General features: G+C 44.6%; 1 protein-coding gene across 2 annotated transcripts in view; it reads right to left on the reverse strand.

Moving 5' to 3' along the window:
- Positions 1-12,760, reverse strand: part of STK10 (serine/threonine kinase 10) — a 110,856-nt gene that overhangs the window by 42,921 nt on the left and 55,175 nt on the right. The gene's annotated exons all lie outside the window — the stretch shown is intronic.

Genomic DNA, 12,760 nt, shown 5'->3' on the forward strand with positions numbered 1-12,760 from the left:
TAAGAGGCAAGGTCCAAACCTGTCTGATTTACAGCTCCTCCTCTTTTCTACTATGTTACCCTAACAGGCATTTGTCTGCCTTAAAAATAAGTCCTCCTTGCAACATGCCTCCCAAGAACTCTCAAAGAGTAATTGCAAGGAAGTCGAAAGCTTCAGTGCACAGGAAACCTCCTTGCAGTTCATCACTGCAATCCTGCACAAATGCAAAATCAAAACCAGCCCATCCACTCTTCATACCTGGTGGCTCATCTGGAGCAGCCTAAAGGGTTATGCTCCCAACACTTTTGTTTATAAGATTTGATTGCAGCTTAAGTTTACGGCTGCTCCAGATACTTGAACTTGCCAACAGGATGAGATTGTTGTCATAGCTGAGAGGTGACACTGACAGAACAGCATGAAAGCATCATAAAACTAATTTCTTTTCTGCTTTGTGTTAATTTGATCTTCACTGCTAAATAGCTAGTAGTTCTCTTCAGATTCTGTCCTTCAAAGTGGATTACATCCAGCTTAAGAAGATAAAACCAAAATCAGATTTTTTTTTTGCTGCACGTCTCTCCCCCACAAAATAGGAAACATTCATCCAAAGTCCATATGTTACCTTCCCAATTTGGCTTATCACATCACAGATGAAAATACAACACTAGCTTCTTCTTTTTTCATGTTCTATTGGCTTTGTACATGCACACACATACAGACACATGCACAAACACACATACAAGGGAAATCGCTCCAGTGGCGTTCCTTACCAATCAGGTTTGGGGAGATTCACCAGTGGCCACACACACCAATAAGCAGCACCCTTTAAAAGCTGTTTCTGATCTTGCTCAGACATTAGTGACCTTTTTGCAATAAAGTTACAAGCACCAGTAGCTGCTAAGTTACTTCATTTTAGGTAATGCTTGTCCTGTACAATGTCAATCCCTGGTAGTTCCTCCACTGCACCCCTCCCTTCCTGTTTATGCTTTGCATCGCCTGTGAAAGGCAAGAGGTATCACTGTGTTCCCCTTTTAAATAGTAAACAACACTTGTAGAGGCTAGGAGTAGAAAGGAGTAGAAAGCCATCTGGGGAGACAACCCAGTATGGCTGGCACCAGAATTCACACTTCTGTGCTGAAACGTTTTTCCTTGAGAACCCCTTTTCTCACCGAGACGCTAGGGGCAGGGGCCCAGAGCTATAGATACCCCTGTAGGTCCTTTGTTTAAATTGTCCTCATCAATTTACTTGCTGAGATGAACTTCTATTGATGCCTGTTCCTGTATGTTCCTTCTAATAAACCAACTTTGATCAAGTGCCTGATACTCTGGGACTTTGCTTTGTTGGGTCAGAAAGTAAATTTCTGGGTGAGCATTCTGTGGGTATTGGCAATACTTTGTTGTAATAAATATTTTTGTTATGGCAATAGTTTCCACTTCCCACATATTGCTGTCCCAATGTCTATAGCATGTTCCAATACAAGCCAGCTTGTTGCTAGAACTAGCATCTTTCCACAACAACAACAGGATGTCCGTGTGTTGGTTTCAGAGGACTTACAGTACAAGCCAATAGAGCATTATCAGTGTTCTCATGATCACTCACTTTACAGCTGTCTATGTACTGGAACCTTAAAACCACAAAAACAGAATTCAATTTACCACAAGTTACTTGCTATAGCATAGCTACTTAAGCACCTACAAGAAAGCCTGCTGTTCTTATGTAATATTTCCCAGGTGAGTCATCAGGGTGCACTTTTTATTACAATTGCCCCAGGTTTTATTCCTATACATGCCACAATCCTACTTTTGAAATCAAAGTATGCAAGAAATGCCTTTTCAACAGCATTTTCCTCTAAATCCAGGAATGCCCCTGGATGATATGCCCCTGGTCTGTTTATATGAGGAATATGTGATTTCCTGAGGAAAAACGGGACTTAAAGCAGAAGAAACTTGGGGTCTTGAAAAGGTCATAGATGAGTGGGGCAATGTCATCTTTGCAGTCCTGTTTGATTTTCTGAAAATCCATACCTCATATCACTTCTGCCATCTAAATCAACATCCATGCAAATGACTAAGCATTTTCTTAGACCCCAAAGCTTCTTCAGCATATTCCACTGAGAACGTTCGCCATCCATCTGCAAAGCTTGCCTATACCATCCTTGGTGTTTCACCCAGCTATCCTTCAGCTCTCAACTCAAAACAGTTCAACATATCATCAGTAACTTACAAGCTCTAGTAGACAATGACCTCCTTCCCTGGACTCTAGCCTCTTTGCTCGCAGACGCCTCAGTGCCTGGAGCCAGCAGCAGGTAAGGGGAGAGGCCCTGGGCAAAGGGTCGTGGTGGAGGGCTGCTAACGAGGGCCTCCCAGCCTGCCAGGCTGGGCCTGCTGACTGCCTGCTAAGGAGCTCTGTTCTGGTCCTGCTAACGAGCTGCCCAGCCCCTGCCCGCCCCACTTGATCTGGCTGCGAGCTGTGGCCCAAAGCCACCTTAAGCTGCCTGGCCGGGGGCTGGGGAGAGGACCCTTTCAAGGCCCATTCTTAGGAACAAGCTTTGAAGCTAATATCTATCTATCTATCTATCTATCTATCTATCTATCTATCTATCTATCTATCTATCTATCTATCTATCTATCTATCTATCTATCTATCTATCTATCTATCTATCTATCTATCTATCTATCTAATGAAAACTGTGGTAGCAATGACTTACTTCTTAAAGGAGGAGGTGATTGGCCCTGAGCGGGGGATATTGCACCAATAGGAAAATGGCAGTCCAAGGGATCTGCTCAGCAACCACTGATGAAATCAGACTGCCTTTTCCAGTTGGGACCAAATGTTGCTCTTATTCTGGATTGTGCAAACCCCCCCCCCCCTTCACGTCTGCTGTGAATATGATGGGACAGCCCTTAATACTGAGTGCAGGAAGCTACAGGCTGTTCTCACCCTTTCCAACAAGGCCAGGACAAGAGTGGGACCAATGGAGGAGACCGAGGCTGGTGTTGGGCCGAAGTGTCATCATCAGCGCTTGGATGGCCATAGCAGCTTAGACCAACAGCCTAGCCCTGCATGCCTGGATGTGAGCACAACCTCTGGCATTCCCAGCTGAGACCTGCTTTAACAACCTGGTTGAGTATGAGAGCTTCCAATGTGGGTCATGCTGAGGGCTGCCTGGAAAGGCTGTCATAAACTGGCTGCCCAAAGTGTTCCAGTGCAATTGGCAGCACTCTTCCTATGTATAGTGACAGCCCCTTTGGTATTAATAATAACAATAATAAAATCCCCTGAAACTTTAAAAGCTCCATGGGTGCTCTCGATCCCGTCTCTCTTATTTAGCCTCCTTTACTGCATAGGGTTGTTGTGAGGATAGGAGAAGGAGAGATCACATACTCCACCATGTGCTCCTTGAAGGGAGGGAGGGAAGGATAATAATTTTAATGAGAAGAATGGTTATTGTTTACTTTTGCCAAACATTAAAAGGTACTTCAAAGTGAGAGATTGAACAATGGTTTCCCCATTAATCATCTTATTTTCTCAGATCCAATCCCCAAACAGCTTTCTAGAGCCTGTTGCATTTTTTTCACACAAGAGCATTATTGCTAGTCTTTTAATCTTGCATATGATATGAAATGCCAACAATGCCCGTCAGTTCTCTACATAGGGCAAACAGGCCAAACCCTATGCCAAAGGAAAAGTGAACACCAATCTGACATAACCTTTGAAGTCCTAAATAGTCCGGGACCAGTGTATCTACAGGAACATCACTTCCACTATGCCCCTCAAAACTTGCTCAGGATCCTGGGCTAAAGAAAGTAAGATTGGCCTCAACAAGGACCAGGGCCATTTTGGCCTTGGCCCCATCCTGGTGGAATGCTCTGCCAAAAGAGAGCAAGGACCTGTGGGACCTTAACCAGTTCTGCAGGGCTTTTAAGACAGAGCTGTTCCACCAGCCCTGTGGTTGAGGCCTAAATAGACCATCAAGAATTCCTCCCTAGTTCAAATAAGTTGGAGGTTATTGTAGTTTATAAAATGTTTTATTGATTGTATGCTAATCTTACTATGCAGTGGATTGTTTTTAATCTATGTTGTTACCCTTCTTTGGGCTACAATAATAAAGTTTATTATTTCATCACAAGGTCCACACTGTTTTAGAGAAAATCTTGGTTCAAAAATTTCCTTTAAAACCCGAATGTATGTTATTATTTCACCGCAGTGCCTTCCAGCTCAAACCAGAACTTTCTTTTTCTACGTGACCATGGCAGCAAGATTGGTAGTGGCCAGGAAATGGAAGTTGCAAGATCTACCTTCAATAGATGACTGGTTAGACCAATTGGCAGACCTAGCAGAATTAACATTGATTGTTAATGGTAAAACAGAAGCTGCTTTCCAAGAACAATGGGGTCCATGCTTGAGCTATCTAGCAAAATGAATCATAAAGGGCCATTATAGGGGGGGGGATTATAAGTTGTATTATCAGTATTCACAATTAGGGCTTACTGTACTTTATATTTTTATTTTGTGAAATATGATGGGCCTTATTAATGTTCTCGTATTTTTCTATCTTGTGTAAAATGAAAATAAAAATTTGTTATAAAAAAAACAAGACACTGCAAGAGAACACCTCAACATCCCAATGGAGGACCTTCAAGCAGCTGTTTTTTTGTAAAAGAATTTCAGAAGCAGATTAGAAGTTCCTGACTGAGTGGTTTCTTAGTGGGAGATTGCTGAGTTACAAATTAGTACAACACTCAGGAAAAAGGAACCCTCAGGCCTTAATAGAGATATCATTTTTTTCTCTCACCATGCACACTAATATTGTTGTTTTCACATCTGTTTGTAAACTATTTTATTACGCATCTGCTGCTATACACAGGTCTTACCAATTGCCTGAATCCAATTTAGCTCTAATTGGCAACTTCCTCCTCACCCGCTATCTATATGTAATTGTTAGTGCATTTTGTTTCAATGTAACTGAAGAAGTGTGCATGCGCAGGAAAGCTTATACCCAGAATAAAACTTTGTTGGCCTTAAAGATGCCACAAGACTCAAACTTTGTTCTAGGATGCATTTGCAATTAAGAAATGAAGAATTAAAAGATACATTTGCAATTAAGACGTGCCAAGGAATGAATAAGAGAGGAGAATGGCTGTTTTAAGTTTCTATTTCTAAAAGAGGTCATCACAGTCTGGCAAAGTTTAGTATGCCTAGATGTATTTGTTTCATTTTAAAGAAACTAGGGGTTTATGGAATGCCCTCAGTGATCCTAGGCCACCATTCCCATCCCCCATTGTGATACGTTTTTGCCACATTGAGCACTATTTCCATCAGAAGAGAAGACTGAGTAGAAATAGGAGTTAAGCAGTTCAGCCCTCTCTTCATCATGATCTCTTATAATTGCACTTTCTTGTCCTCGCAGTGGTCCCAAAGAGTCCCTACTCTTTTTCTTACTTGAAACAGAAATAAAGATGATTTTTTGCTATGTTTAGCACTTCTTGCTAGCCTAAGCTTATATTGAGCTGTAGCTCTTCTAATACTTTCCCTACATCGTTGGTTATTTGTTAATACTCATCGTTGGTGATAAGGCCTTCCTTCCATTTCCTAAATGACCCTTTTTTATTCCTCAAATCATTTGACAGCTGCTTATGGAGCCACCTTGCCTTCCTTAGGCTCCTTCCATCTTTTCTTCTTATCTTTGTATGATCTTTTGTATGACATTTGGAGTTATAATTAGTTATCCAAGAATGTGTACATTTATCCAGAGGGACAGCTAGCTATTACTAGGAGATGATTTTTAAAAACCTATAAGTAGAGGAAGCTGAACCGAGAGATTTTTTAAGGAACGGCTCCTCTCATGTGACTTGCTTATATTTTGATAAAGTATTTTTATGGACACATATTGGTTCTTATATGCAGCTTTTCTCTACCCGCAGGAGTCTCAAAACAGCTTACATTCGCCTTCCCTTTCCTCTCCTCTGAGAGGCAGGTGAGGCTGAGGGAGCCCTGATATCACTGCTCAGTCAGAACAGCTTTATCAGTGCTGTGGCGAGCCCAAGGCCACCCAGCTGGCTGCATGTGGGGGAGCGCAGAATCAAACCCGGCTCGCCAGATTAGAAGTCCACTACATCAAACTGGCTCCTTTGTTCTCCTTTAGCTATGTAATTGTTCTCCTTTAGCTATGTATTAGTATGGATGGTATAATTTTCTTTTCACTTAGTCAGTGTTAAAAATGCAGATAGAGAAAATAGAAGCAAAAAATCTCCAATAATTATACTTGCATATTATAACTAAAATGAACTAGAAATGTCTTTGTCTGATATAGGAAATATTTGGGAAAGCAAACTAGACATTAAGAGTTTCTTAAGCCCATACCTGTATCTGAATCAGGCTTGACCAGAGCCAATCAAAACCAACAGCTGATGATATACTAAATGAAAATTGTAACCTGAAATACCCAGGCAGAGTTAGAATAATTGACTATGAGCTAGCATGTTCTTTGTATTCTCCCTAAAATTAATATTAACTTATTTTGAGCTAAGCAGACTACCAGAGCAAGACAAATCAAGCTCTTTGCATTAACGAGTATCGAGATAACATCAGAATAGTAACAGAGCTACTGTGGTATGCTGGTTTGGTCTAGGTCTGAGAGAGCTAGATTGAATTTCCCACTTATACATGAAGCTCACTGGTAGTGCTATCCTATCCAGTTTAAATCCACTGAAGCCAATGATCCTAGAATGGAGGAACTCTGCATAGGAATTCACTGTGGGTCATATTGGGCTTGTTATTCTCTAATGCGATGATGAAACATACACCATCAGCCTAAGTTCCTTCGATAGAAATGTAAGAGATAGATTACGTAAAGCATGTTTTATCAGAAAGGAAGGGCCTCTCAAACTGGGCAAAAAGAATAAAAGGACTTATCGTAGCTGAATACGGGAGTGATCAAACATATAATTCTGAAGCCTATGGTATATTTCCATCATAGGAAAATGCATTGCCTACCCCCCCCCCCCAAAAAAAATCCCAACACCACCAGGAAACACTTATTTTAAAACAACGCCGGGCTGCATCTTGTGTTAAACTGCAACCATTATCATGCTGTTATTCTACAAAAATGAGCTGTGCATATCAGAATGAGCAAAGTAGACAAAGAAGACACAAAGAATGGTACAGGACAATCCAATTATAGTTCCAGAATGATGGTCAAAATTTATGTGGATGGCCATGGGGAGGATTGGTTTCTTAACAGTTTTAGTATTGTGTTTTATTATTTTATTTTTATGTATATGTTTTACTATAGAGAACCACCCCGAACCCATATGGGCTTGAGACAGCATAGAAATTTAATAATAACAACACAATAAGAGTGCTGATTTAGTTATACTCAAAGTCACATGATATTAGGAGATACTACACTAGTTACATCAACACAATAGGTTTTTAAATATTTGGTGATGGTATTGTACAATTATTTTTTGTGTTCTGTGTCTGACATCAAGCTAGTTTTATAGGAGTAGCATTTGAAAGTTGTACTAAACCTCTAGACACACGATAAGTGTGTACATTTTACTGTGTTGTGGGCACCTCCTGGACACACATCCTCTCCCTTCAGTTCTTAAATTCCTTTAATGTTTTTAGGTATCTGAAAGGATGGCTGTTTATTCATGTATGTGCTCCCACAGCCCTTTAAAAAGAAAGATCTGCAAAAATTCCCAGTGAGGCATATGATCTAGTCTATTTAATCATCTTTAAACCCTGCCCCGCGGCACAGCGCACCGCGCCGCGGAATAAATAAAAGAGTAAGGGCTCTGTGGGAGGAGTTAGGGCGGGACCTGTCCAGGATAAAAACTCGGAGAGGGCCAATCAGGAGCCGCAAAGCGGCTCCTGATTGGCCCTCTCCAAGAACCACTCAGGGGCCAAGTGGCCAATTGGGAGGCGCGCGTAGCCTTGCCCGCCCACCGCCGCCTTTGTCCCGGCTTCTGCTGGCCCCAGGCGCTCCTTCGCCCGGGGATGGCAGAGGCCTTTCCCGCCCACCGCCGCCGTTCTCCCGGCTTCTGCCGGCCCCGGGCACTCCTTCGCGGCAGCAAAGGAGCGCCCGGGGCCGGCAGAGGCCTTTCCCGCCCACTGCCGTCATTGTCCCTTTCTCCCGTTCTCCCATCGCCGCCGTTCTCCTGCACAGCCCCGCCACCCTCTTCGCGCGCCCTGCTAGCGCCCGCTGCATTTTGCCTGCAGCGGGCTTATTTACTAGTTTGGCTTATAAATAGGAGACATGGCTAAAATGAGAACAATGGAGCAACCAGGGTTTTCCTGCTTTCACATGAACAATCATCAAAACATCCATATGCTAGAACCAGAACATTCTTCTGTAGCTCTCTAAATAAATAAACTGTGGATGCAGTCTAAAGCCATAATCCCAAACATTATGCAACCAACCCAGAAATATATTTCTTGGTGCCCACTTCATTGCAGAACAACTTCTTCAAAGCAAAGAGCCAACTGTGGCTTTCCTTCACAAACTGGAGCAAGAAGCATGCCAGAAGTCCCCATGAAAGTCTTTGTGTTCACAGGAAGCATCAACTCAGAAACAGCTGTCTCCATTATAGGATGAGGTTTGGCTCCTCCTAACATTTTATGGAACCTCCCAATGTTTTGTGATTAGATGGAGCCCCCATGTCAGCTGTCTGATAATGAGCCCCCACTCCCCCTTGATAGCCATTCAGCTGGGTAGCATCCACTGCCTATACTCAGAATTCCAAAAGTGCCCTCAGGTTCAACAAGGCTTTCTCAATCTCACCTCCCACTGATCAGATTTTGGTTAGAATATGTTTAGCCCTCTTCACTATACAAGAAACTCAACCAAGCAATCAGAAAAGCCCTCCACAACTCAGCAATCAATATGACACTTTCGAAATGATATTTTAAGACACCCAGACAATTTGTTTGAATTAGCATTTTGTTGAAATAGCTTTGTAGCAACTTCTCACTAGAGAGATATAATCCCTTCAAACCTTTTTACTCATATCACCAAAGGGGATTTAAGCACAGCAATTTAACTGCTGAGAAAGCAATGATTAGTGCTTCAAACCTGGCACCACCCTTCCTGTGCTAAGAATTCATGACCTTTGGTCCCTCCTCTTTCAAATTGGCAACTCATTCAACTATTAATCCTACAGGGCCACACACTGAACAGCAGGGTGTTTGTAACTGTGTATGTGTCATTGAAAGTGTGTATATCAGTGCAATCATAAACTAAGTTAACATCCTTCTAAATCCACTGAAAATCAATGGGCTTACATGACGATTATGTTAGGGCAGGAAAGGTATGGGTCTGAGAGATTGTATACTGTTGCATGTGTTCCTCTGCTTCCCTGAAACCATCCCAGAAATTACAGCAAGGTCCTTTGCGACCCTACTGGCCACACCTATTCAGCCGGGTTGTTGTGCCAAGGAAGACATGTGCAAGCCAGAAACCAGAGTCCATTCCGGGGGGGTCCGGAGCCAGATAGTTCACCCAGTAGGTGGGGCGGGGAGCGAGCTGGGGTCAGGAGCTGAGCTGGGGTCAGGAGCCACAGAAACAGTCAAAGCCAAATCAAGGCCAGAAGCCGGGCACATAGTCAGAAGCCAAGCCATAGGTCTAGAACTGGGAGCGTAGTCAGGAATCAGGCCGAAGTCAGGAAACAGGAGACAGTCAGACAGAGCTTTTCGATAGTGAACCAGAACAAGTAGTAGTCTGGGAAGACAGGCAGGGAACACACAGGATGTACCCAAAAAGGACCTTGCCTCAGGGCCCTTCTGAAATACAGTTAAGCTGGGTGGGGCAGTCCACAGACAGAGGGCTTGCAGCTGCTCCCAGTCCTCATTGTAAAAAGGAAGGCCAGCTGAACCCCATCTAACCTTACAGTGAGCGGATAGGCATGCCAATCTCCTGTCAGCTGTCAGGGTTGATCTCCTCCTCCTCTGCTGATGTGTAGGTCTTGCTGGGGTCTTTGCCTGGGACTAGTAGTGCAGTGCTGTTCCTCTGGCAAGTCTTCAGGGCTGGCATATGCAGGCACATCAGGTTGGGTGCCAGTCTGGCTGGAACCAGGTTGTTCATCCTCTGGGGCACTGGGCTAGTCCCAATCTTCAACCTGATCTTCACTGGCCAGACCTCCAGGGGATGCTTGGAGAGTGCTGGATCCGGGCAGAGGATCAGGATCAGCTGCAATCTCTAGAGTGCCCTCTGGAGGCTCAGCCAGAGGTGCAGCAGGGGGCATTGACACTATCCCCCCTTTCCACAGGGTCAGTTCCTGGCTATGCAGGGTACCGCTGATGGAAGTCAAGAACCAAGTCTGGAGCGTGGACATCCACCGTCGGTTCCCAGGTATGGTCTTCAGAACCATACCTCTCCCAGTCAACAAAGTCCTGGAGGGTACTGTCATGAACTGAGGCTGATCATGCTCTATCAGAAGAGCCCCTCTTAAACAAAACTGCTCCTGAGACATGTGGTGCGAAGAAGCTAGTCTTTATTGAAAGATCACATTGGATGATGCGAAAAACCACAGCATAGTAGGTGCAGGGGAACATTGACTGAGACGGGGACAGGCTACCCCCGTAGGGGTTTTTATAAGGCGGGCAGTTCAGGTATAGAGGCGGGTTCACATAGGAAAGGGCTATAGATCTAAAAAGGCGAATAGATGGAGACATCCAGTCTGTTCTTATGGTTGTAAATCTGCAGCACCCAAGGACAAGCGGGGTGATAAGAGAAATTTCTCAGAGTTCTCACAGCGGTGAAGGGAGATCTTCCCTGAACCATAAAGTTTGGCCAAAAGGCCTGGGAAGGATCAAAAGGGAGACACTACAAGGGGGGTACAGAGCTCAGCAAGCTTCTAACTCAACTCTCCTGGCTGAAATTGGAGGATGGATATGACAGGTACCTCATAATAGTTAGGAGTCCAGAATTCACCAAACCAAAAGCTCGTCCTCTCCATCGATGGTTACTGGATCAGGTGGAGCTGGAACTGGGTGGTGGGGATCATCTGGTGCCACCAGCTGGAACAAGGACTGATGGAATACCGGGTAAATCTAAAGCAATCACGGCAGCCGGAGCTGGTACACTATAGAGTTTATCTGTTGCACCACTTTGAAGTACCAGCCATCCAATTTCTTTGAGAACCAAGCTAACTTGAGGTGCTTGGTGGAGAGGTACACTCTGCTGCCTACTAAGCTAGGAGCCCCTTCCAGGCGATGTGCATCGGCATGGGTCTTGTACTGGTTCTAGGCCTCCTGGAGGGTTTCCCAAAGAACCTGGTACAGGGCCTGCAACTATTCCAGGGCCTCTTTCTGCATGATGGATAAGCTGATGAAAACTCACTAAATACATCGTTGTTTTTCTGATTTCTGCACAGAAGAGTGAATTTACTTCGCAAGACTGATTTTGCTAAGCATGGTGAACTGTCTCTTCGGTGCTTTAAGCATCTTTTAAGCGTTGTTTCTGAAAGCTGCTTTTCACCGAATCATTTCTTTCCTGCCTGCCTGAGATGCTCTATTAGTCATGCAGAGAAGCTCCTTAGTTATGCAGATTAGTGACTGCATTAGAGAACAAAGGGGAGTTGGCAAAACTACAGGGGGCAAGGCTATGAACTGTTTCATGCAAAGAGCATTGCAACGTAGTTTTTCAATGCAGAACAATGATTGTAATATAATAAAGCGGTCTAAACTGGTTGTTTTTTAAACTGTTTTATTTGGCTCTGCGCAGAATACCTCCTGATCAGCAGCTGTGGTGGGCGCCATTGGCCAGATCACAATCTGGGTTTATTAGGCAAGGCTGGTGGTGGAGTTGAGCTGGGCGGGGGGTTCCCACCCCTGTTCCTAGGATGGACTCCAGAAGGGTCAGCCGCCACTACTCCAGGCAGCCGTTGATATGAAAAGAGCTGCATCAACTCTGTGAGCACATAGGGCTGGTCTACTCGAGCTAGCTCGTCTAGGACTTCATCTGCCAGGCTGGCAATGTACTGATCAATGAGGGTGAACTCGTTCCAGTGGAGGTCCTGTGCTAAGATTTGGAATGCAGCATTATAGTCCTGCACAGACTGACTCCCTTGCTTGAGCTGCTGGATACAGCATGCAGCGTGGGCGACTTTCTGGGCATTGCCAATGGCAGCATTCATCCAAGCCCTGAACCGTGCAAAGGCGCCAAAACCCGGAACTCCAGCCAGAATAGGGGGGTAGCCCAGCAGGTGGCAGGACCATTTAGCAGGCTGATCAAAAAACAGACCTTGGCCCAGTCATTTGGAAAGTCATATACACAAGTGCTGATAAACAATTTAACTTGGACAAAGAAGTTAAAAAGGTAAAGGTAAAGGTATCCCCTGTGCAAGCACCGAGTCATGTCTGACCCTTGGGGTGACGCCCTCTAGCGTTTTCATGGCAGACTCAATACGGGGTGGTTTGCCAGTGCCTTCCCCAGTCATTACCGTTTACCCCCCAGCAAGCTGGGTACTCATTTTACCGACCTCGGAAGGATGGAAGGCTGAGTCAACCTTGAGCTGGCTGTTAGGGAAGTCCTTAATGCGACTGTCAAACTTCTCTGGCACTTTAAGAGGGCACATGGAAGGCAACTCTGGTGCCAGCAGTGGCTTGTTGCTGCAAGGCAATCACACTGGCCTGTATTACCAGCATCTGGTTTAGAGCCCGAAAGTCCGCCAGCATCGCCTCCATAGTGAGTGCAAATTGTGCTATCCTACCAGGCCGCACCTACTCGGCCAGGTTGTTGTGCTGAGGCAGGGGTGTACAAGCCAGAAATCAGCCTAG

This window comes from Paroedura picta, chromosome 3 (genome assembly GCF_049243985.1).
Source record: "Paroedura picta isolate Pp20150507F chromosome 3, Ppicta_v3.0, whole genome shotgun sequence".
Taxonomy (NCBI): Eukaryota; Metazoa; Chordata; class Lepidosauria; order Squamata; family Gekkonidae; genus Paroedura; species Paroedura picta.